Source organism: Anomalospiza imberbis, chromosome 4 (assembly GCF_031753505.1).
Source record: "Anomalospiza imberbis isolate Cuckoo-Finch-1a 21T00152 chromosome 4, ASM3175350v1, whole genome shotgun sequence".
Taxonomy (NCBI): domain Eukaryota; kingdom Metazoa; phylum Chordata; class Aves; order Passeriformes; family Viduidae; genus Anomalospiza; species Anomalospiza imberbis.
Window position 1 is genome coordinate 30,612,738 of NC_089684.1, and position 26,352 is coordinate 30,639,089.

Below are 26,352 nucleotides of genomic sequence, written 5' to 3' on the forward strand. Positions count from 1 at the left end.
TTCTATCTGCTTCTATTCTTTGATTTTATCTTTTAATATTAATATTCTTGAGACCACCCATCAGCTAACCTGCCTAACAAAACATACTGCCCAGTTATCTGATCAACAATTGCAGTGAGGCAGAACTCCCTAAAAAGATGCATAAGGTAATTATTTAATTACATTCTTATATCATGGATCATTCAATTTAATGTTTTTAAATCTAAATATTCAAAACAATATAGTGGATATAGGTTGATATTTAAGATGGTGGGACATTTTCACACTGAAATTTGATTCAACAAGATACTTAAAGCCAAGTAGTTCCACTCAGATTAGTTTGCAAATAGTAAGCCCCAAATTTCTTACCTTTAGAACTTAGTAAAAAACAATTCACTCTCTTTAAATTTTGAAAACTTTACTTGATGTGATATAAAAATAATTCCTATGCAATATACAAGATTTACTAAGTTAAAGGAGAATAAGAGGACTATTTGTGGTGGACTTGGTAGTGTTAATGTTTGAGCTTGATGATCTTAAGGGTCCTTTCCAATCTAAATGGTTCCATGATTCTATTTTTAAAGACTCTAAGGGGAAAAAAACCAAGAATCATTGCTGTATCTCTTTATCCTATATTGCATGTGCCATTTGTTTCAAACAGATTCTGAATGAAGGAAAGCTAAAATGGAACATTGCTAAAGTTCTATGAAGCCTCAGAATATTGTAAAGCAAAGGAGGCTTGCATTACAGATATTAAAATAGCTGACTTTTCCATTTGGACAGCATATTACAGTCCAAAGCTTAGGAACACATTCTGAATGTATGGCTGCTCTGGAAATGCACCTCAGTTGCAGGAAGGAAATATGGGATTAATAACGTTTGCTTCAAGAGCAGAATTTATGACTTGTAAAAGCACAGAACACATGCTATATATGTATTGATTAAAGAAAAAAGGTCCATCCAGTTTCATTGATGTGTTGTTAACACCATGTCACCAAGTCCCTGAAAACATGCCACCTAGTGGAGCCTGTGCCCAAGTCCTGCAATGCAGAAGCAGCCGATCTGCTCTGGTGCCTTTTGCTACCTTGCCTGGGAGAACTGCTCCATACTTTCCATTCCTCTCAGAGCAAACCACCCATCCTCCTCTACCCTCCCTACAAAACTTGCTCTGCTTACAATTTAACCAGAAGATTTCTAGGATATCTCCTACTCGTGACTAAAAAAAGTCTTAATAAACCCTGAACCAATACCTGAAGCAATAAACCCTGAACCAATACCAAAATTAGTGGAGCACAGAAAATGTGCAAACAGGAAAAATCAAACGCAGCACTTTCTCTGCTGTCTGCCTAAGAGTGGAACCTGCATGAGACATTATTCCAGTATAAGAAAATTTTTTTCAATATAAGATATTCCTGATTCTTTTCCCCTAACCAGAGGTAAAGGATTGAGATGATGAGGAAAGAGTCTTTCACTGCTAAACAGGAAGACAGACACACATATAACTCACATGCCTGAGGAAACAGCTGGAAAAATTAATCTGGAGACTGAAGAAGGCAGATGAGACCAAATAATATCTAATTTCAGCTACCTACAAGAGAGTAACTTCTGAGCCTAAATACTACATTAAAATGCAATTTTCCAAAGGATGACCTTATTTTCCAAAGATGCCAAACACTCTTGATGGCAATACCTCCGTAATTTCTCCTATAAATTTATAGCACAGACCCAATCACATGCACCTTGCACCAAAAACTAATTTTTTTTCTTGAATTTGAACACCAAAATACGTATATTCTTTCAATCTTATCATTAAAGAGTGGAATTAATTTTTTATGATGCATAATTTTATTAGTTATAGGAATAGTCTAGGACAGAAGGCACTATAGGAGGAAACAAAAGTTAAATTACATCAAAAATGTGCAAGTTAGGAGTTGTATACAATATTTAGTTAAAAGTAGAAGTTCTCAGTACTGAATCTCTCATAGAAGAATAATACTAGATGTTCATAGATCTTAAAATACTCTGAAAGTTGTTCTGTGCCCTTACCTCTTTTCTAATTGCAGGAAAACTTGAGGGTACTAAAATAATAAGTAACTGACAGTGAGGTGTCGTTTCACTGTACATTTGCCTTTTGCATGAAATTTTCTGAGTTTAAGGATCTTTGCTTCATGTAGTGGAAGGTACAGTAGGCAACAAACATAATAAATTTCAATAGAAGTAGAAGAATGTCCAGAGAAATATGAAATACATTTACATACTGAGATTCTCTGGCAGCTGCACCAATGTGCATTTCTAACAAGACCAGACCCATACAGAACTTAGAAGAATCACCTATAGACCATTTTCCCTCTCTTCAAAATTAGCTGTAAGTAAATACAACAGTGAAGAAGCAAAGGAACATAACCCACCCCCAGACAGCTCTGCATGGAACCATTGGTACTCTAGTCCAACACACTACAAGTACAATTATGTATTTTTGAAAATTGTGTAAGCATAGGCATTGCTTTACCAGTCAAGGATTTATGGCAGTGCACAGGTTTCTAACACAGATCCAGCCAGTGCCCTGTTAAACTCTCTGTTTGTGCTTTGAGAAGGATCAGTCTGTGCAGAGAAAACAGACTGGGTTTGGTGATAACAGGGGAATGCAGGCATTTCAGAAAACATCCATGTGTTAAGATCACAGGGATGGATATTAAGCATCTGCTCAGGAAAATGAACATCAGCTAGATTTTTATTATGTTGCCTTCTATACTATGGTAAGGCCCAAATGCTCCACTTGAGTTGCAGCTGCTTTATTTGAGCAAACAAAATCCAACCAAAGATAAATTCTTGCCGTGCATCCAGTCTAAATGACTCGATTGGACAAAAAGCTACAGAATGTTTCACAGTCTGAAATAAAAAGAAAACCCCTGCAAAAGAGGGTTGGTTTTCTTAGGTGAGACACAAAGACACACCTCCTCACCCCGAGATACAGCATTTTCTGGGGAACAAAAATAGGCCATATTTGTCATTTCTTGTAAAAAATAAGTTCAGGTGGCTCTTTTTTTTCCCCTCCTGTCCCCAAAGCCTCTGAGCTTCTGCTGCCAGGACCCTAGCTTGTAGATTGGAAAGGTAAAATGTTTTCACCTTAGGCAGGTGCAAAAATTAATAAGTTATCCTATAATATCATGGGAGCTGCAAATTACCTAACTAGTCTAGTGAAGATTAATTTCCTTTGCTCCCACATTGTCAAATGGTGATTTCCTCTTGTAGGAATATTTGGTATTCTGGTCAAAGTATAAGCAGAGCCCCAGTATTTCAGACTTCTGTCCAACTCAATTTTCTCTCATGAGAAAAGACAGATTCCTCAAGTTTGTGTCAGCTGGGAAAAAAAAAAAAAGTCTAATCTAAAATGAAGAGCAAATTTTAACGAGAAAGAATAAGCAAATTAGTCATCACACCTCTAATGGTTTCCCCATAGACATATTCCCTGTGCTGTCCAGCACGGTCCATGCCCACAGCCAGCCTGTGCTGTGACACACAGAGTTCCACTGCAGTGAGCCCGGACCAAAGCATCCATCAGGAATTTAACGAGGGATGAGAAAAGCAACTGGTAACAGTTACAGCAAGTGTTCACAGGCTGCTTTGAATGGGTTGCTCTGCATTCTTTTGCAATGAACAGGGAAAGCTGTGATTGGCTCCATATGACTGGCAAAGGTGATGATAACATGACTTATGAGCAACCTGCCATGAAAAGTATTTATCTTGCGATCTATGAGGTGTGCACGAGAAAAGATGCTCCTCTAGAGGCACATCACACAGTAGTTAAACACACAATTTAGTGAGGTGATTTTATAATCACCTCAATACTCATGTAAGCAAAGAACTTTTGCAGCCACAAGGCAATCACAGGTATCAGAACTGTGAAGAAAGCAGTGGATTTTACTCAACTCTCACTTTTAGAAACAAATCTCTATTAAATAATCTCAGACCTTGAAACCAGCACAACATGCCAAACTAATGACACAGGTATCCTACTTAGAGAAAGTGACAGAACTTTCCAAGTCAAAAGGAACAATCATGTTTGCTTCCTGCTGTGTGACACATTACCACAAAGGTCTCCTCTTGGCTTCTTCTCTTCTTTTCCAATCTATTGTAATCTGGATTCTCTCTTACTCATTGCAATTTTGGTTGTTTCCTCTTTCAAGTTAGGTTTCCAGATGTTGCTTACCCATTTTTTCCCTGCCACACAGCATCCTTTGCCTGAACTTCTCCACTATTCATTTCTGTGCTTCCCCCCACTATTCAGCTCACAATCTAAGTCAAGATTTTGAAACATGTTGTAAATTACATTAATTGGCAGTTCTTTCCTGCAGCTGTGTGCATTTCTTAAGACCACATACTTACAGGGCCTGGGGGGGTGGTTCTTTTTTACCTTCTTTGCACACATTTTATACTAAACCAAATTGCACCTGGTTCCAACACCACCTGAATAGTCATGCTGGTACATTTCAGGGGTCCTAGCAGGGATAGGTTTATGATTATTTTGTTCAGTATTCAAAAGGGAGAGAGTTGTATCAGAAACTTATGAGAAAAACTGGATTATGCAGAATAGGCTTGAATACTTCATGTTATCTTAGGTAGGTCCTCTATTTTTTCCTACTTGCTAAATGGAAAAATACTTCCATGAATAAAGACCTTAAAAAAACGTGAGTCATGAGGATGCCTGGTAAAAAAGTGAGGCTGCATGAGCATGGGTACAGAGTTTTATTAGCCCTGCTAATAAGGAAAGTTTCTATTTTTATTTACAATCAATTTAACCCACATCATTTAGAAAATAATTATTTAGAAAATAATTTAGGTTACCTTAAAATCACAGTATTCATTTCCACAGTTTATTTTATAATATGGCCTCATAAATTAAAAATAAAATCCTGAAATTATTCAAAGAAAATATGAATAAAACCTACAAATCAGACCACAGCACTGTAGTATGCCAAAATAAAACCCTGAATCTGTCCAATATCTTTGAGTTCTAACAAAATCATTCAAGAAGAGGTACTGTTTCTTTACATATGCACTAGAAAATCAGTAAAGAAAAAGTAACTAGGAAGGGAAAATTAGAGGGAAACACGTTTGAGTTTAGATATTATTGTGACTTTTCCATTTAAAATTAGGAAAAAAAAAAAACCCTAGCTTTGTTGAAAAATGAAAAAGTGCCATCCATATATTTAATTTATAGATATATCTGAATCAGAAAGTTCAAAACCACTGTGGCAGAATATGTGTAACCAGTAAGGTTGTCTGTAGAAGACACATTTAGTCTGACCTCCAATACTTCTTCCCCAGTAGAGTTGAGGCTAAAATCTCAATTGCAAATCCAAGACACATCTGGAGTCAGGCAGGGAAACTAAAATTGCCTCCATCAGACATATCTGAGGTCCCAGCAGTGATGTGATCAGTGATGCAAATGAAGCCCTGTTCATTCCCAGCTCTGTGTCCCTGTCCCTGCTGCCCTTTCCCTAGCACTCTGGCTCTCTTCTGTACCCTTCCCCCTCTTTCCTTCATCACTTTCTTCTCACCCAAATAATACAAATGACAATTGAGCTCAAACAAATGCTGCTCTTTCCATGAGAGCACTAATGGTGGTCTCCATGCAGTTACCAATCTCCCCAAGGATTGGAGGAACAAGGTATCCCTCAAATCTCTCTCCTTCTGACAAACAGATTTTAAATTAGCCAGTGTTTTAAAAAAATACCACGTGTTAAATTGTGAGTAGAGTGAAAAATGTAGCAAGTAATGACTGTCTTCATGCATAGAAAAATAAAGTATTTTCTGGCTGCATTTCAATTTCTGTTTGCTTTACTGGACATTGGAGGGTAAAGAGGTTGACAAATAGCTTTCTTTTCATGTCTAGTAGAAGAATGATGCCACTTACTCCAAATCCTACAGCTGTTTGAGCTGTGAAACTCTATTGGCAACTTTTGAATGGCAGCATACTGACCAATTTACAGGTGAATACTAAAACTCATGCAAAATCAAATAAGTCAATCTTATTTGTTTTCATCTGTTTTAGCAACAGATTTTGCTCACATTTCCTCCAAGACTAAATTAGGCCTACAAATGCACTATCAAAACAAGTACACATGTCTAAATTTTCCTACACATTTTTTCTCTACCTTGCTGTACTGCCAGGTTTCTAATACAGAGTTTCTGAAAACAAGGAGCTTGGTCAGGGTGTAAATTGATGAATATTTGAATGCAGTGAAGCTCCATAGCATTAGACCAGCAGGTCTGGTGATGCTGTGCACAAAATAATGTTCTCTAAAAGTAACCCTGTTACAATTAAATTAACATGTGATAAATAATACAGAAATTACATGCATTTTTTAGGATTACATACAAAACCCTGACAAGCCAAACTTATCTGAGGTTTGTCAGTCCCCCAACATGGCTTTACAGTGATTCACCAGCCTGCTGGCCAATCTATAATGAATTAAGAGAGCTTCAGCTGCATCCAGGGCTCAAAACCACTTGGGTTCAATTATCATCCAATCAACTAATAAAAAATATAAATATTTTTATTTTTAAAAACAAACTTGCACTATCGATTGGGCTGTGTGGTTTAAATCAGCTACGGAATTTGGACAAACAAATAAGAACCATTTTACATAGCCAGCTGCACATCAAAAGTAATTTTGCAACACAAAAATTTTCTGGCCAGACCTGCCTTTCAGACAGTTATAGATCCCAGTGGAGGCATGGGAAGACCAGAGTTCAAATTCAGTTTACTATGGCAGTTCTCCCAGCTCTGAATCTCAGCCATGTGACTGGCAATGCTTACTGTCACCACAGGGGAGTCTTAAAAGGGAAAAGTGGTAGCTCTGACATTCAAAGAAAAAGCAAATACTACCACACAAAACTCGTGTAAGAGTAGAATGTTTCTCAGTAGAATTTCAAGCTGTTTCTCAGCATTGTGCTGGTATCTCATTGTTGCTTGAGAATGACTGCAGACATAGAATAAATACTATTAATCCAGAAAAGTGCATTTGCCACCTTATCTGCCTCACTGGGCACACCCTGAATAAAGTAGATACACCATGAGGAAAAGGTAGGAGACACAATAACTACATCTACATTAGCAAGTGGTGTTACTGAAGTCACTCCGCTACTGACAGTGCAGTTACTACACTGACAGCCTGGAGAACCTGACATCTTTGTACAAATATGCTTCTTGAGACTTCCTCTTTTAGAATTGCTTTAGTTTGGGGTTGTGGATAGAACAGCAGTTGAGTATGGAGTGTGCATTCCTGGAGTACAGGTTTCTCTTGGAAGGAATCCAGTTTTTGTTCTCTGGGACTTCACTGTGACAAAAACCAAAAATTCAGCAACTGGAGACTACTGTGGGGTTTGTTTCAAAAGCACACCCATGATCTGTAACAAACATATACCTGAGGTTTAAAAGCATGGAAAAGCATTCCAGGGGAAACAAAACAGTACCTATTATAATCATCTTCAAATCAAAAATATTTATCATCACAGCAACATATCCAGGAAATGGATTTAATACTTCTGTGCCTGTCTTAATGCAAATGCAATATTTGGAATGAATATGTGGCATTTAAATTTTTTTTTTTGCAAACTTTTCAAGTCCTTTCTTCCCAGATGCAACATTATACCTGTTCTACCAATCACTATTCTTTTGTATTTTTCACATTAATGGTAATTTAGGGAGACTTCTTTCACAGAATCACAGATTAGTTAGGGTTGGAAGGGACCTCTGGAGATCTTCAGTCTAACCCCCCTGCCAAGGCAGAGATACCTGGAGCAGGTGACCCAGGAACACATCCAGGCGGGTTTGGAAAGGCTCCAGAGAGGGAGACTCCACAACCTCCCTGGGCAGCTGTTCCAGTGGTCTGCCACCCTCAATGTAAAGAAGTTCTTCCTCAGGTTTAGGTGGAACTTCTTGTGTTTGGGTTTGTGGTCATTGCTCCTTGTCCTGTCGCTGGGCAGCACTGAAAAGTGCCTGGCACCTCTTGGCACCTGCCTTTGAGATATGGATGTGCATGGCTGAGGTCCCCTTCATTGTTCTCCAGACTAAACAGGCCCAGCTCCCACAGTCTCTCTTGAGACAGATGCTCCAGCCCCCTCATCACCTTTGTGGCCCTTCACTGGACCCTCTGCAGGAGCCCCTTCCCTTTCTAGAGCTGAGGAGCCCAGACACAGCACTCCAGGTGTGACCTCTAGGGCCGAGGAGAGGGACAGGATCACCTCCCCCAGCCTGCTGGCCATGCTCTTCCTGATGCTCCCCAGGATAGCATTGTCCCTCCTGGCTGCAAGGACACACTGCCAGCTCGTGGTCAACTTGTCATCCATCAAGACTCCCAGATCCTTTCCTGCAGAAATGCTCTCTTCTTATTTTCTTCTTCTACTTCTGTTAGTTTCGTTCAGTGAATTATTTATACTGAATTCAGCACCATGAACTTAAACATAGAAACTACATATTTATATCAATATAACTAGAGTATTGTTAATCAATCTGGAGTCAAATAAGAAAAGGGAGCCCAGGCATTGTAACTTACGCCTACAAAACATTTCTTATATCTCTGTACACCCAGAAGCAACTGTAACACAGAGGTTTAGAATTTTAAGGGACCAGACACAGACATAGCATCTCTTCATAACTGAGAAGTATCGGAGATGAGGAGCGACAGTAAATCTAAATTCAGGATACTGACATTATTCAAACTGTTCTGGTTGTTTGTGATGCCAGCTAGTCTATGCAAATAGAGTACCTAAATCTGGCCAGTGCACAATAATAGCCAAGATGTGTCTAAATGTTATCATCATAGAAGTTTGCTGAGAAATCAAACACAGCATAATATTGCAAACAGATAGTGTTGTTTGTGAGGAAAACCTATGCAACTGTGTAGTTGATTTATATTTCAATATTTGAGGGAGCTAAGTATCCAGCTTTCTATGCCAAAAGCACACCAAACATGAGCAGATTGACAAGATACTTATTTTGGGGAAAAGTTTTGGGGAACAGTCACCAGCACTGACCCAGTACTGACACAAACAACCTCTCTTTAGATGTCTTGGTTTTACTCATTAGTACAACTGGAAGTAATGACCTCTTCTCAGCTTTAGCATAATGGTGACTAAGCATTTAATCCAAACCTCTGGCAAGCTAATAAGCATTGCTAATCACAAACTGGAGGAACTGAGGAACAGGCTGACCTTGCAATAAGAAACATTGTATTTTTTATCTTCTGTCGCTTCTGAAAATCTGTAAACTCATAAATGCAAAGTCATAAACTATAATAGAAGATTACTGTTAGTCAACAAGAAAGATCCTTTCCATCCAACAAATTATTGAGATTTTGTGCAGGTCTTTTCATTGCCAATTTTATCTGGATAATTTAAAAACAAATGGAAATAATGTTGTTATATAGCTGCCAATTTGTACAGCATACACACAAATTTGAAAAAACTTTCCCCGCAACTATATTCAGCTTTGTAATTTTTCAATAATTCAGCATCATTCTCCACCAACAATACAAATCTAATTGACACATCTCTTTGTAAAATGTGCCACAAACTCTATATTATAGAGTCAGTGACAGCTATGACAATATGGCTTTGGCATTTAAACCATTTGGCACGGTTTTATTATCAAAAGTGAGCTAAGGAACAAAATGTTTCAAGAGTATCAGACAATGCAGGAATTTTTCATCTTTAGATTATGTGTGACCTCCAGTCAGGCCATCCCTAGCTGGTGTGACAGTGACTCCCATAGAACAGATTGGTGTTTTAACAGCAACTATCAGATAATCAACCATATCAATGGAATTACTGCTATAGTTGCCAGCTTCTGTGAAAAAGCCAGTCAAGAGTTCAAAAAATACATGGGCATTAAAAAAACCTACCAGACACTTTTTTCAAATTACTTTCAAATTCAGACAATTTTTTTCAAATTACTTTTATAATTTATTTTAAATCTTCCCTGCTGATGGCATTACAGCTTAAGGATAAGAACATTTAAACTTGTTTCAACAAGCTAACTCCAGGAGGAGAAACAATTCTGTGGAAGTATCAGAGAGCACAGTATTTGGTTAATTATCCTGCCAAAAAGTCAATGATTAGCTTAGCTAAGTGCCAAATGTAGGGGACATTGCACAAACACTGCTACGTGTGCTAAGCCTGTGCTGTACAATCACCAGATTGTGATACACAGGGCTGAACTGGGTTTGTGTGGCAAGGCTTTGTACAGGGATGGCTTCTGTGAGGAGCTGCTGTGTGATGAAGCCGGTGCCAGCCTGGCTTTGGGATGAATCAGCTGCTGGCCAAGGGAGCCATGGTGGTAATGCCTCTGGGAGAATATATTTAAGAAGGGGAAAGAGCTACTGCACAGAAGCAAACAGCAGCCAGAAGAGAGGAGTGAGAATATGTGAGAGGAGCAGTCCTGCTGACAGCCAGGCCAGTGAATAAGGAGGGGCAGGAGGTGTTCCAGGTGCCAGAGCTGAGGTTCCCCTGCAGCCTGTGAAGCAGCTGCACCCCTGCAGCCCATGCAGGACCATGGTGGAGCAGATATCCATCCACCTGCAGCCCACGGAGAAATCCACACTAGAGCAGGTGGATGCCTGAAGGAAGATGTGACTCTGTGTGAAGCCTCTCCTGAGGAGATTCAATGATAAAGCTGGCAACTGCACTAGAAAAAGCTATAAAAATAAGAATATATATCACAAAATTGTAGCCCTCGGAAGGAATGGGACTATTATTCTACCACAAGCAGACAACTACCAATCTGATTGCAAAATAAAGTATTTCTGTTATTTTGAACAAATCAAAAATGGCCCACTGCAACTAATTTTTTTAAAAAAATTCTTGTTAGGGTATTTTCTGTAAAGAAAAAATTATTTATAGAGAAAAACCATTTTTCATTCACAAGATATAAAGAGTACCTAATTCTCCACATTATTTTAAATTCTGTTTTCAGTGGGCAAAAAAATAGCTTATATAGAGTGTACTTAATATTCTTTTAGATTAGGAAAATCCCTCCTTGGAATAGAGTCTTCCTAGTACAATTGCAACAGTCAAACTGAGCCTCCATGGGAGCAATCAGGTTCACCAAGTTATTCATAAAGGCAGGAAAGACAAACTTGTTAAAAGGTTAACAAAGTTATAAGGAGGAGAACATATTCTGATTCATTCCCCTGGCTGCACCACAGCCAAAGGCACTGCTGTCCTCATGGGGAGAGTCAAAAGACACCAGGCTTATAAAAGCCCAGAGGGCTAAAAGTGGATAACAACCAAAAGTAATGGCTTGAAGCCATCAGTACATTTGCTTCATTTGCAAAAAGGACTTCAATATGTGCTTGGAATCCTTTGTTTTAATTTGTTAGCTGTTCTGCAAAGGTCTCTTGATAATACAGAATTTTTCCACAATAAATGTTGGCCAGAACAAGTTTACTCTAGAGTTTTACTCTATCATTGAGCATTTACAAAATAAAATAAATTTAAATAAGTCAGGTTGGCCAAATGCAAACCACAAATCAAAAAAACCACCAAGTAGGACCATCCTCCCTGCCAAAGCTTAATGTGACCTAATGGGAGAGCTGTAAGAGGTTAGAGTCAGTTTTTTATGTAGCTTCATGTAATATTTGGCAAACCAAACGGGCTGGGTCAGGACTCCTGATCCTTAAGCAAACACTTGATGTAATTTTTTTTTTCACTTTTTCACTCTAATAATACTCTGCATTCTGCCCTCCTATGACCTCAGCCCCTTTTCCCCGGGGTGGGTCGGATTTAGAACCTCCTTCTTCACTTACGAGTGCCATTTAAATCAGTCCCTTCCAGATGTGTTTCACCTCCACCCACAACAGGCCCTGCAGGTCCAGCAAAGTGCAGCGAGGGAAAGGAGCTGTGCCCTGGCAGCACATCAGTTGGCTCCCAGCTTCTGCCTGAGTTTATTATTCATAGCACTGGTGGGAGGGCAGGGGGCAGGGTGACTCACACAACATCTTGTCTAAATTGAAAACCAACACCAACCCACACCCCTGCAGCCGAGCTGTGGTGGGTCACTGTGGTCAGCTCTGCTTCCAGGGGGTGTCTGGGCCCCAGGGATTTTCTGCTCCAGGCTGAGCAGGTCACTCAATATGACTGAAATGGGAGAGGACAGCAAGTTTCTCTTTCTCTCCAACCCCTTCAGAGAAGTGACCTCCACTGCTTGTTCTCTCTGAGGGAAGTTACTTAATGCTTGTGATAAAAGTCAGTGTGAAGTTACTCAAAATATTTTATAATTTGCATGAAATATATAAAGGACAGTATAAACCACCATGCCAGCACTTCAATTTAGTGCTACCCTAAAAATATATAATATTAACCCTAAAAATGTATAATCGTAAATAACCATTTTAACTAGCATCCATCCAAGTAGAAAAACTAATGCTATTTAGCCTGAACTGAACAATATTTCAAATGCAAGTGGGCAAGAAAATTATGGTCCTAACTACAGATTAAAAGAGCAATATAGTATGGTATAAGTAAAGAGGTATTTTCTGTCAGGTACTGCTGTTGAGAATAGTTTAGCTGTGTTGGATTCAGTATTTGCCTAGCAAAGTAACAGTTAACATGTGTTCCAATAATATTTTCAACCAAAAATTCCAATGTTTTTGCCACCATCAGAGAACTTAACTACCTCAGGATATGTGCGTGTCTTCAACAGTGATGATACGACTTTTCTCACTTGAGCTGCTGTCCAGGCTTTTACTGTTTAACAATTCTCTATAGTCTCACCTTCTGCTTGCCCCTTTGTGCTATTTTTGATGATCAAATGCCTAATCCTCTTGTCAACACACCCTGTCCCGAAGAGGGTATGGGCAAAGTAAAAAACTGCAAAACCCCCGCACCTGGAACAGGTGCTCCCAATGAACAGGGAGCTGGGATGGGGATCCATCAGCGCTAGCCCAGGGCAGCCTGCTCACTTGAGGAGTGATAGGAAGCTCCTGGGATACTCGAGGTTGTTTCAGCCACCTGGAGCGAAGCAAAGGCAATGAGGACAATAGGGAATGTCCTGCCTCTGTGCTGCCGCAACTTCTACCTCCCAAGAGCTCCTTCCCGCCTGGGATCCAACAGGGAGATGCCCCATGTTTCCTGCTCAAGAGTGCCACAGTGGCCCCAAGTGGTAAGGAAGGAAAACTTCAAGCAGAATCCTGCAAGCCTTTACGCGGCGGAGCCAAATCCAAAATTGAAGGAATGTGTGACAAAGCTGCCAAAAGTGTGACACTTGGCGGCTCTCCCAGCTGCCTTCTACTACTTCCCTTCTAGCCCCCAAAGTATCTGTGATGTGAGTAAGGGGCACTCTTAAGTAGCTGTTGGCCCTTTCCCACTGCAACTGCTTGGAAGGACTCTTGGCTTCTTCAGGCATCACTGGGTTAAGGTGGAGAATGTGGCTCCTGGGCCCTCTGCCCATTCCTATTCAGATGGTGGAAAGCAGCACAGGAGATGGCTGGCTCCTCCTGAATTGAGGAAAGCTTCTAGCAAAATTAGGCTCCTTTCTCCTCAAAGCTACACAGAAGAAAATAAGACAACAGCCAAAAATCTCTGCCCTCGCTTTCTCTGAACCCCGATGTCAATTGGAGTTAACTCCCACTGAACTATACTCCAGCTAAAGACAGGAATATCTCACTCTGTTCACATCTGTTCCACAAGCCAGTGTCCCCCCTGAGGCAGACTGTGCCCTCACAATCTTTTTTTGGTACCTTCAATCCTGGCACCTTGGAAGTGAGAAATGTTGGCTTTAGCTCTTTTCCTTGTAGGTAGGACACTTGTACTTCAATGAAGTCACAAAAGCCATAAGCATAGAAAAATCTGTCCCACCTCACCCATGCTTATAAACTCTTTTCCTCTGGCTAAAATTAAATTAAAATTATTTCTTCTCAGTTTATATTGATATTTCTGTTATTTCATCTCCAGAGGGGGTAAAAACCCATCAAATTACCAAATTGTTCCATATTAGGTTACGCTCTCCATTGAACTAAATGTCTCATTGACTCCTTTCCATGTAAGCATAATTGTGTTTCACTGATTAACATTAAAAAGTATAATTATGTGTCATCTTTTACCCCAAAAGCTGAGCTTTGTACAAATATGCAGGTATTCAACCAACACAGCTAGCTAAAAACCAAGGGAAAAGGACTATTTGCACACACACAAAACAACTTACAGAGGAGCAGAATAAAAATGGGAATATATTACACCTAAGTTATCACAAGGATAATTTAATTATTCAAATTATAATTTCAGTTAGCACAGATATATACACACAATATTTATAAAATGTTTGAAATGTATGAGTAACATTTTCATATCTTACTGATAATTTGGAGGGCACAGGCATGCAATTAATTATGCAATTATCCAGAAGAAAAAGCAGCACTGCATTTTTCTAAGTGAACTATTGCAGTTCTTTGGAACATTCCATCCTGCTACCCATCTGACATTACTGAGTTGAATTTGAGATATCTGACATGCAAAGTAGACACCATAGCTGGCTATTCTGTCATTTTTTACAGCCCAGAAGATACAGCCTGATGTAGGGATTTAGGTTCTTATGACTCTTCCTGAGTCATTGGTTAATTGTGTGAAATCAGCAAAGTCTATTAATCCCTGTAGTAATCCCCGCTGGTAAAAAAATGCCTTTTGTTATCTCTGAATGAAATATAAGATATTGCCATTTCTTAGGTGACATGAGGAATTTAATAATAAGTTTTAAAACTCACAGGGCTATGTTAGGAAAGTAACTTTTATATTTTCAAACAGACAGATATTTCTATAGAAGGTACAGATGAGACATATTGAGGCCCAAATCCCTTCTCTGATTACCCCTCAGGAAGGTGTAGGCCAAAGTAGGACCATTTGTTTTACATGACCAATATCTTTGACAATTGGACACTTCAAATTTAAATGTGTTTCAATATGGAACTTTTAATTGCATTTTGTCAGTGTGCTTTTAGTAGAAGTTGTCTTAACAGGGACCCATGAAGAATTAAGTTTAGTATGGAAGACAGCAATTTCTGCTGGAAAGTTCATTGAAGAATAACTATGAAAAGCCACACCTTTCCTTTTCTAGAATTCTGGGGTTCTATTTGGGACTGAATGCCAGAAACCAAATGTTCCTTTTCCTACTGTCATCCCTAAAGAAGCAAACATAAAAAGGAAAGTACAGAATTTTTATTTTCCTCCAATTTCTGTAAATGCAGCCACTTTCCATCTTCCTAAATTGAAAGACTTCACGCAAAAGTTAAGACTGCTCTTTTTTAGGATCTTATCTCCATGTTTATCTCCCTCTCAGCAGCACAAGTTCCTTAGGAGCATAACTCCACTCAAACACTCAGGGTCTGTTTTCTCATCTGCTTCTGCATCTCAGAAGCCATTTCCTTCTGAGAGGAATTTCAAAATGGAAATTTTTTTTTTCAGTCAAGATCTGATGACAGAACCTTCCATACAGTGTTCAGAGCATGGCAGGAAGTTGCCTTGCTTGAACTGGAAATTGGAAACTGTAAAGAGGGAATAATTTTCTTTATGTGTGCATCTCTTCCCTTGGTTCTCTTTGAGTCACTTAACTTAAAATTGCCATCTGTTTACACAGTAAGATTATTTTTAAGTGTAGGGTTGAGGTTTTTTCTTTCAGAAATTTAATTTCCTCAATTTTAAAAAGAACTAGAAATTTTTTTTTTGAAGGAATGGGCTACTTGAGCACAGCCTTAATGTACAGGGAAGACTCCATTGGCCTGCACTCATGTCTCTCATGAGCTAGTGTTTGATATTCAGTGGCCTCAAATAGAAACTTTATTGTATGGGTGAAAAGTAGCATATCAGCACACAGCAGAGATGCTGCCCAAGAATTCAATTTGCTTTAGAGCCCTGATAAACACCACTTTTTAAAAATTATTTTCAAAATGTTGCTACTTTCACAAGGAGGTAACCCCAAAAGAGTATGGAAGCACTGGTCATCATTCCACAGCTTGCTGTGGTATCACAGCAGGAGGGAGATAGGGACAGAGAACAGTTATTCTTTACAAGTGTACAGAACTTTCAAATCTGCTTAAACATAGGGATTTTGTAGAACAGGATTAGTGAACTAAACCTGCTGTTCTACACATCCAAACAAAAGTAGTTCAGCAACACAGTGGTACCATAATTGCATCAGGGGGCCTGTCAGAAAATTATTGAATAGCTGAAGCATTAGGTATTTTAAAATTTATAATATTTTGCGACCAAACTGGCAACTGCAGAGGGGTTGGGACTATATTACAGTGCAATAAAAACCTCATAAAACATTTAAACAAACTCACACATCTGCAGAGAGATGGGAGGTATTATGTAATGCAAGTCATTGCTAAAGTCACCTCTCACCCTATGAGCTGCTGCGGGAGCAATGTTCAGTATAAAGTACCTCTGTGGTTTCTCACTCTGTCTCATTCTCTCCAACCCCCAAAACACACTCAAACACTCTCCTGCATGGATGTTATTTACAAAAAGGACACCCTGGGTTTTTCAAAAAAACTAAATTAAAAAAAATTGAAAATAAAAACTGAAAAAATATGGAATTATTTTAGTTTCAAACAAACAAGTGTAGCGGCAAAGGAGATCCAAATCTCATATCATCTTAATCCCCATACTAAGGAGGTCTTGGAACAGGTCTTTCCTTTAACTCATATCTAACAACCTCCAGAGGATTTCACTGGATTTAATAAAGAATATTCTGTGGACAAATTCTTGACCTACTTCCCAGGCTGGCATTCCTATTGTGTTTGTTCTTAGAAAATTTAACAAGAGCTCTACAGCATTCCTTTTGCAGATTGCCAGAGAGCTTATGTCTCAATTATATGCAAATGCAGATGATAATGTGTGAGGTAGGATCCACAATTTCACTCAGGGGACTACCTCAAAACCAGTCCAACAATCAACAATACTCCATCCAAACCACAAAAGACAATGAGAGATGAGTGCTTGGAATGTTTTAAAAAATTATGGCCGCCAAATTGTTTGAAGGCAGTCAGGAATGTATACTGAGTTCTCATTAGAGTTCCTCCCTGGCTGCTCTCTTCACTGCAACATATTCAGATCAGCTCCCCAAAGACCCTTGATGAAATATTAAGTTACTGAGCTGGAAAAAACAAATATCTTCAAAGTTTCATTTCTTTCATTCTTGATTTTGTACTGACCTACTCTGAGACATGACACAACATGGGATAAGAACACTCTGCAATGCAAAACAGCAAAACCACCACCTTTCCTACTATTGAAAATAGCATTATTTTTGCCAGCTGGAAGCTGAGCAGAAGCTTTGTAAAATGCTGAAATCCTTTGTAGCCGGGTGGTTTATGTGAACAGATATTATCGTAGAATACTGAAAACTTCCATCCACTTTGTTGTTAACTTGTTTCTTTTCAGCTTTTATTTTCTAACTTAAAAATCACATTTTTACGTATAAATGTGCACATCAACAGCATCTATAACCAAAACTGTTAGCAGTAAAACCCCTCTAAGTAGCATTTTATGCTTATCTTCCTGTGGTAGCAGCATGTCATTAGTAAGAATATTCCAACACAGGATAAAGGGATGAATAAGTGGGAAAAAATTCTACCCAAAATTATGATTTCTAGGCTGCTAAATTGTTCCCAAAGAACAACTCAAACACAACAATCTCTTCCCAGTTTTAAAAACATTTTTCAGAGCTATCATGAGGTAAAACATATTAAAAAAGAAGCTGCCAAAGTCATCTGAACTCTAAATAACTTACCTACATCTCTCCCATATATTATTTGAATAATATATTAAAGGGAAAATTTACACAGTGTCTCTTGTTTACCAGAGTACCATAAAATAATGTTGTGATCATGGATTGGAGAAGTTTTGAACTTTTTAATATTTTGGAAGAGACCTTGAAAAGAGGTCCAACTTTATCAGCTTATCTAATGAAACCAGCTTAGCTCTCCTGTGAGAATTTCCCTCTTAAATCCCATAGTGTGCAATCCCATACAGTGTAATGGAAAGCTGTTCAGTGAAGCACAGAACCCACCTGGCTTTGGGAAAAGCAATATATAGGGGATATTAGGGATAGAATGTCTCCATGACACCACAGAGTGGTGGGTGCAACAGTATTTAAGCAGGAGAGGTATTCACCAAATCTACTTTTGGACTTCTGATGAAGACTTTTCAATGTCTGTGATTGGTAAAGCTCCAATTCTCCTCCAGTGGTTTTGCAAGATCAACATGCACTTCAAAATTACCGTATAAGACCTCATAAAACAAGCTCCTGGTCTTACAGTTTTGGGAGCCAGCCTAGCTAGACTCTGTAGGGAATGTGTTATCTCCGCTTAATCCTTTAGGCAGATCACTGCCAGCATGGCTCCCACAAGAATTTAAAATAGTTCAGGACTAGTCATAGTTTATAAGGGCATGCAAGAACCACTGTGCTGGTTGGGGAGTACAAAAGATCAGCACTGCTGTTGCTATCTTTCCTAACCATCTCTTGGTATGGCTGCTAAGAGAGTGCTTTGTGTCAGTATTTTATGACTGTCTCTCAGCAGTCCTGCAGTTCCAAATCAGGCTTCTGTCCAAAAGGAAGGCTATGTGTACAAAAGCTTTAAATTACCCTTGCTGACACGAAAATATCTGGAATGCCAGTGATAACTTAGATACGTTCTAGGGTCCATGTAATTTTTTGTACTGAAAACTTTAAATACGTATATAGATGCACATTGTATAGCTCCATATCTGAAAGTAGTCATGATGAATGTTTATGGGGAAAGAAAAATGAGAAACAGGCAAGCATAAGTGATACTTCCTGGACACATTGTCGTACATCTATGTGTGACTTAAGAGAGTTTCTGGGCTATTCATGGTATCCTTCATCCTCTGAATTCAGCAGAGATCATGCATTTATGATGGTCCCAAAAAGGAAATATATTCAGATTAAATAAAGTTAAAAAAAAAAAGAGAAGTATAGTTCCAAACTTCCAACCCAAAACAACTTAATTTAGAACTTGCAGTCTAGAATTGTATTGGCTTCAGTGTGAGACAGACCAGCCTCTAAAGGTTTGGGTAGCTGATGCACAACACAAATATTACAGCTTAATTACTTCTACAGTAATGTATGTTCAAGTTACCTCAAAGAATTGCCAACATGCCTAATAGACAACAATCACAGTGTGTTTCTTATCAATGGATAAACTCATATTTCATTAAAATGAAGTTAACTGCTCCTTGACTTCCACTTTCTGTTGGAAAGATGACTTTTTAAAACTTTCAGTGCAATCTCAGTAAGTTCTTCATATCCCAAGTAAGTAAAATGGCATCTTTAATTAAAGTTCCTCTGATGGAACTTTTTCTATGTTTTTCTGATGTAGAAACATACTCTAACCTAACATTCTCCCAAGAGTGCAAAAGTACAAGTCATTTGATATTTGAGTACATTCTAAAATATGATTAGCAAATATTTATCAATAAAAATTGCATTCATTTTTCTAGGACAGAATATCAAGGAGTTGCATCTTAGAGCAATGCACAATAAAAGTTTCACAGTAGCACAGCATTGAAAAATGTATAAATAGCATTTGTTAATCGTGAAACATCAGTGGAGCTGCCAGAACGAAAAAAAAAAAAAACAACCCTGAGAAGTAAAATGAGATCACAGATTAAAAAAATACATAGATAATCAAGGAAAATGCACTTTTCTTTAAGGAGCTTAATCTCCATTAAGTGAGGGATTTTGCAGCTTATTAAGACTGCAGAACTCCTAAATACAGAGCACAGACCAGCTGCAGCTTTCTTTCAAACTAAATAACACAAGCTACATATAGAAGATTGGTCAGCCGTGGTTTTTATTGTGCACTCAAGAACAGAGAGAATCCAAGCACAAATAACAGTGTCTTACTGTTAAAGCAAATGCCGTTTACAAGACTGTGTTTTACTAAGTGTAGAAATCACACAATGTAGTTTAAAGGCTATTTTGCGGTATTCTTGGAGAAAATAAACCACTGTTCTCAGTAACCTGTCGATTCCACTGATGTGCAATAAGCAGCAGGACAATGCAGGACTGCTGTACCTGATGTCTTTGGCTGCTGCAAATTATAGTAATCCTGGGTCAGTCAATGATTACTCTTCCACTGATATAACACTGTAATCTAGTATCTGTAAATCTAAACTGTAAATCTAGTATCAACTATGAGAAGTTTAGTCTAGCTTAATACTGCTTCAACTGAGTATGAACTAATAACTAAAACAGCATAAATAAAATTAATATACTTCTATAGGCATATATAAGAAGGAAGTGACAAGCACATGTTGTTGACTTAAAAAGTGTCCTCAATCCTGTATCTCTATCATTATCCTTCAAAAAAAAAAAAGTTTTTATGACTGTGACTGTCACATGAAATGTGACAATGTCGGTTTGCTTGTGAATCAGCAGTATTGATGAAAAATAGGAACAAATTTAATTATGAATTCTAATTTTTGTCTGTCTGCTTGTTTGAAGACCAGGCAATTGGAAGGATACTACAAAAATATTTTTGAAATTATATGGAGACTGATATTCCTTCACAGAGTATGGAAGGAAAGTAAGCATCCCATAGAATAATATACTAGTCTATTAAATTTTACAGCTTGAAAAAAATGCTTTAAAATACTAGCTATTTCTATTGAAGTTGTTTGTTGGATTTTTTTTTTTTTAAATCGCTTTCTTCCTTCGTTTTCCACACAGTAGAAACATTAGAAATTCTAGACTTAATGACAGTATGTCAGAGGACATGCCTTCTTGAGAGAAAATGAGTTCTGGAGGCATCACCAGCTAAGTCTTATACTTTCAACAAGTGCTCATTACCCCAGTTTATCCAGATCCTAAATTTTGACCTGACAGAGAGAGCAGCACATCACACAACTGAAGGGGAGATGAAAATTCAGTTTTAAATACAAAGTATTCAGTCTCAGCCCATGTCCCAGCAGTAACTGGAGCTGTTTTAGCAGCTGGTGGCTGCTGTGACCATGTGCTCACACCATCTCAGTTTTCACAAATCTTACTGGAATTCAAGCAGAGGTGAGGCAGGAGCCACTCTGGTACACACACAGGAGGAACTAACTTCTATCTGGCTTTTATGCCTGCACAAATATCCCACAGTAGTGCCTGGCTGCTCATCTGCAAGCCTAGTGCCTGCTGAGTGTGTAAGGAAAGTAACACCTGGAAATTCTCCAGCTATTCGTAATATTACTCCTCTGTCAGAGGAGGCCTGACTAAAGATTTGGAACAATTGTCTTGAAAGTGGATGTGAGAAAAGTCTGCAACCACAGAAGCTCATCCAAATAACAATTATGCTTCAAACTTCATGGATATTAGATACACTCATAAATGAAGAAAATATAAGCCCACGTTCTGACTTCTTCATTCCTGTCAATTAGACTAAGAAGTATCGACACACCAAATTCTGGGTGAGTGATGTGGCTAAATCCCCACTGACTCCAGCCTTATCATCTCAGTCAGCCTGGTCTCCTGCAGCAAGTCAGTCAGATTTTTTAATTACTGAGAGACTTGTTCTATTTGTATATAGATACAGGACAAGTTGGTAAGTACAGGCTTATTTAGACCAATTGGTCCAAGAAAAACCCATCTGAAAAAAAGTCTCTTCTAACAAGGGACTTTAAAACTCTTAGTTGTGGATTAAATGGCTAACTGTCTTCCCATTGCCCTTTAGAAGTAGAAGAAATCCAGGAAAAGAGGGTGGAGTAAGCTGAAAAGAAGTTAGTTACTCGAGAACAGTTTGCGCCAATTAAAAAAAAAATTAGAATTCTTTCCAAAAACAGGGAATTTAAGTGAAAGTCACAATCTGTGTTTAGACCTTTTGTGTGGGATTTCATGTTGAGGAATGTATTTGTTTACTTTTCAGAAGAAGCAGCCATACTTACTGTAATCCCACAAATATATGAACTCTATTAAGACACATTTCATTAGCACAGCCCAGGAATTAGCACTCCACAGCACAATTTTGCACAGAGCCACATTACAATAGGGCTTTCCTTCTTCCCTTTGAACATTTCTTCCTCCTACAAGGAGGGCTGTGGGGACCATCCCCAAGATCCATCCTTGAGAAGGGTTTTCCGTGCTTAGGCTTCTGCTCATTTATAGATGACGTTTCACTTGTCACTTTAATAACATCACAGCTCTAAATAAAGGGTCCAAAAATTTAAATTTGTTCTCCCTTTCCCAGAGCTTGCAAGACAACAACATTGAGCTTGAGTCTCAATAAACATAAAGATGTTGTCACAGAGAATCAGAAGTATATCACAGAAGGCCTGAAACAGCTCCCAAAGGTTTGTTGTTTTGCCAGCCAGTGGAAACCAGAGTTTCAGGCTGGCCATCTCAGTTCCCTTGGCAGTGAGAAACTTCAGGAAAGAGTCCTCAAAGGGAACAAGTTGAGCATGGAGCCGTGTAAGACTTGTCTACAGCAAATGCCTTGCAGATGGATTTGCTTTACTCCTGAAACTGGAATATGTTAACACAACACAAATAGAATTGCAGCCAGTAAACCTACACCAGCAGTGTATGTGCTGTTGTTTCCAGCAGGGATACATCAGGACTGGGTGCAGACACAGCCAGCCCAGAATCTGAGATGGTGGTGCAGATGTGCTCCTAAACACCTCCTTCTGGACTATGGAGGAAAGTGGAATTCCCTCTCCCTCACCAACCCACTACCCATGTGCTGGGCCAGAACTCACCAGCCTTTCTGATCCAATGATTCCAACCCACATCTACTGGGTCAGAAAGAATACAAGAATTAGGAAAGTAAAGGGAGGGAAACAGTTTCTTGATTTTTCATGTTAAGCTAATCCACTTGAAGGAAATGTTCATCAGGCCAGCAGAGGGAAGAGAACACAATTTTTCCTAATTCCTAGAGACGTGGCCAAACAACCAGACTAGAGTATTTTCCTCTGCTCGTTCATAAACACGCACACCAGTGACTCATAACTGCTAATTAAAATCAGATGTGGGTGATTCCATAGATAGCCAGAGGAAATGAACCAATGAAAGAACAGGTCCTATGGTTTTCTGGCATAGTCAGATAACAGAGTGGGCATTTGGAGATTTAAAACCTGTATTAAGAAATGAAAGATGGCTTTTATTTAAGCCTTTAAAAGTTGACTTTGTGACCTGGGCCAGAGCTCACATACATACAGGAATACATTAAATTCCTGGGGCTTCTCAGGGCTCAGAGGAGCCCAGAGAAAGACCACTGCGGTTTTCTGGTACAGGTATCTCTTGGAATTTTGCACAACTAAACTCCATTCCAAAATACGGAGAAATGTATCCCTCTTGTTACACCTACTTTATACAACATTTCTGCCAAATTCTAAATTATCACAGGGGAAGAGAAAGCTTTAACTAAAGTGCCTGAAGGGCCATCAAAAATCTAGTAAAACAGAGCATTTTTCTGGCGTTCTTGCGTTCACCTCCCACGCACAAGTACACCTAAAAAACCATCTCTGATCAACTGAACAAAATCAACGTGACATTAATAGAAATTCAACTTTTTCCTATCTTCTGGAGGCAAAAGGGCATTGTCCCCTCTCTTCAAGACAAACTGTCATAAACTAGACTGGCAATAGCCTGGCCTTCTTACATTAAATATGTCAATATTGCTTTTATCATTAATTATATTTTTGTATTGCAGAAATTTTATTTTTCTCTCAGAGTCTTATTTCCCATAAATAATTTTGTTTAAGTTGTATATGGCTTCATATGTGCTAACTTACAGAACAATGGGTGACACTCCTTTTTTGCCACTAGACTAAGACAGATTCAGCATGTCAGGAGAGGAGTTGATTTGGTGCAATTTGCCAGCACCAATCTCTTGTCTTACTTGGAGTTTGCCATCATACTCCCTGCCTCACCTTGTATTGGGATCTGGGAGATAGCAGGTATAAGAGAAGGCATCATTTGTTAGCTTTCTGCCACACAGGGAATATTTTTTCCCCCGGAAATCTCCTACTCTTAAGTGTTCTTGGTACTGCAAACCTCCTCAGCAGGATGGAAAATACAGTCTTAGGTTTTGGTACAGATTTGTTTCTTCAAGTTTTGACTGTACATCAGTTTTGATTGTCCATAAATGTCAAAATGAAGCACCTGTAACTTTCTGCACGTTTTATACTCTCTGTTTCAACTTCAGAAAATCTGACACCATTTTATGACATGTAATAGTTATTTCCAGAGCAATAAAAAGAATTTTGCACTCAATAGCCACCTCTGACACATGGAATAAGCCTTGAGGAAAATTAGGTCTCTGATACGTCAATACAATATATTAAGCAGAGATTAATGAGCTAGATCTTAGTCTTTAAGTTAAATAATGGATGCACTTGCAACAGCTCTTTGAGACAGCTCTGACAAATATTGTTTACATTATTCAATGTTAATTTTAGTTGCATTATTGACTTTTAGGAGATTGATTCTGTTAAACATATATGAGTAACAAAAAATGCAAACTGTCATTATTTAGATTAGTGTGCCAAGACTAAGCCGTTTTAAGCATAAGCTGAAGCAATCAGTATCACAATGCTTTCTGCTTGGTCCTGCAAAGTTCTTTGGAAGAATTAGACACAAAATAATCACACAAATCCCAAAGTTGTAATTTGTGATTAGAAGCAAAGTGCTACAAAAACAGGAGTCTGATTTTGCCTCCCTATAATAAGAGGAAATGTGTGTGTTTAGGGAAGATTAAAAACTAAAAGTCTGCTGAGTTTGTTTACCAGTTACAAAGGTATTTCAACAACTATTTCAACTTTCTATTATTTTATATTACATTATAAATAACCTACAAAAACACTGTGTTTGGAGGTTTAATTAATAAACCACTATAGAAAGTACTGTTCATCATCAAACATAATTTTCACTATACACATCTCTTGTAGCTTCCTGTGTAGCAGCCAGTATACCTCTTTACTATTATTCACACAGAATTTTTTGAGAATGATAGAGCACAATGGTATCATGCTGCCCCACCCACTCATAGAGTTAATAAAATGTTAATGTTGTAGCAGTTTAAAAAAACCAAGTTTTGGTCCTAACCCTTTGAGTGGAATTGTCCTCAAGCACACTGTCATTGACAAAATCCCCTGATTTTGAAAGTTATTTTTTTCTCATTAGCAAAGTATAGCCTAACAGTGCCTTTACTGTAGTCTTGCATGAAAAATAATAATTTTTCTGTACTTTTCCTATGACAAATTTATTTTCCTATATGCTTTTACTGGCTGGTGCAGTTGGCATGGCTTGACTGACAATGAGCCAGAAAGATGTTGAGTGTAGGGAAAACTCACAGCTCTCTCAGCTGCTGGCACAGGAGAGGGGAAGAGCACAGCAGAAGTGATGCATTCAAGCACAGCCCTGTGAGTTAGCATTCCCTGCCTGCCAGCTTAGGAACACTGCTGCCAGTGCATGCAAATGCAGATTATTCACACCCCTGTAAACTAAGAGAAGGTGTTGGAAACTAACTGCACAGAAAAACACAGCAAAATGTTTTAAGTATTCATCAATTGTATGAACAAATGAGTGCTGTTATTTGAGCCCAGGATTTTAAGAGGTGAAGTCAATTTGCAAACTAAAATGTGCTATCATGTTTAAAACAAAACCTGCTAAGGATGTTTAGAGCACCTGTCGTTTTACTGTGGCTTTTTGCGAGATCAGAATTATAGCCCTATTAGGACACCAATCTGATATGTTCTTATAATTTATGAGAACATCACTGGATCACAACACTGTGGTTGAGTCTTAGGGAGAGCACCTTAATAATTCTATGTGATGATAGAGTCTATCAGGTGATACAATGCCAAAGGAAACAGTAAAGTTGGTGGTACTGAATAATAAATTTGTATGGCAACAACTCATTTTAAATCTCCAGAGTCCCAGTTGACTAGAAGCTGGGCATTAGTGATTTGAAGGTATCACTACTTATGATTTGAGTTTTAAGATGACATTCAAAGAAATTTTGTGAATTTTCATCTGCACATATGAAGAGGAAACACCAAAATATCTCTCTGGTAAACAGGTTCCTCTGATTTTTAAACAAATATTAGTTATGCATGTGCCTTCAGAAAAGTAAATTAGAAAAAGTTCAGGAAGTGAAAACACATATTAAAGAATTATTATCATGCTTTGCAAAAAACAAATGTAAATCCCATTGTCAGATGAGACAAAAATAGTTCTGAAACCATGAAATTGAATAAGAATGAACACGTGGTTCCTCTGATCTAAGAAAGCTCAGCACACCTAATAATGACACAGGACAACATTATAGGTGATAACACAAACATACAAGCAAGATGAGCTAATTATCCAGTCTG

General features: G+C 38.4%; 1 protein-coding gene and 1 long non-coding RNA gene across 5 annotated transcripts in view; both read right to left on the bottom strand.

Moving 5' to 3' along the window:
• ANAPC10 (anaphase promoting complex subunit 10) overlaps positions 1–26,352 on the bottom strand; it is a 140,497-nt gene that overhangs the window by 69,546 nt on the left and 44,599 nt on the right. The gene's annotated exons all lie outside the window — the stretch shown is intronic.
• Positions 21,383–22,265, bottom strand: LOC137472546 (uncharacterized). Its single transcript, XR_010998257.1, has 2 exons — positions 21,925–22,265; positions 21,383–21,511 (listed from the first exon to the last, which is right to left on the bottom strand). It is a non-coding gene; the product is annotated as an uncharacterized lncRNA (long non-coding RNA).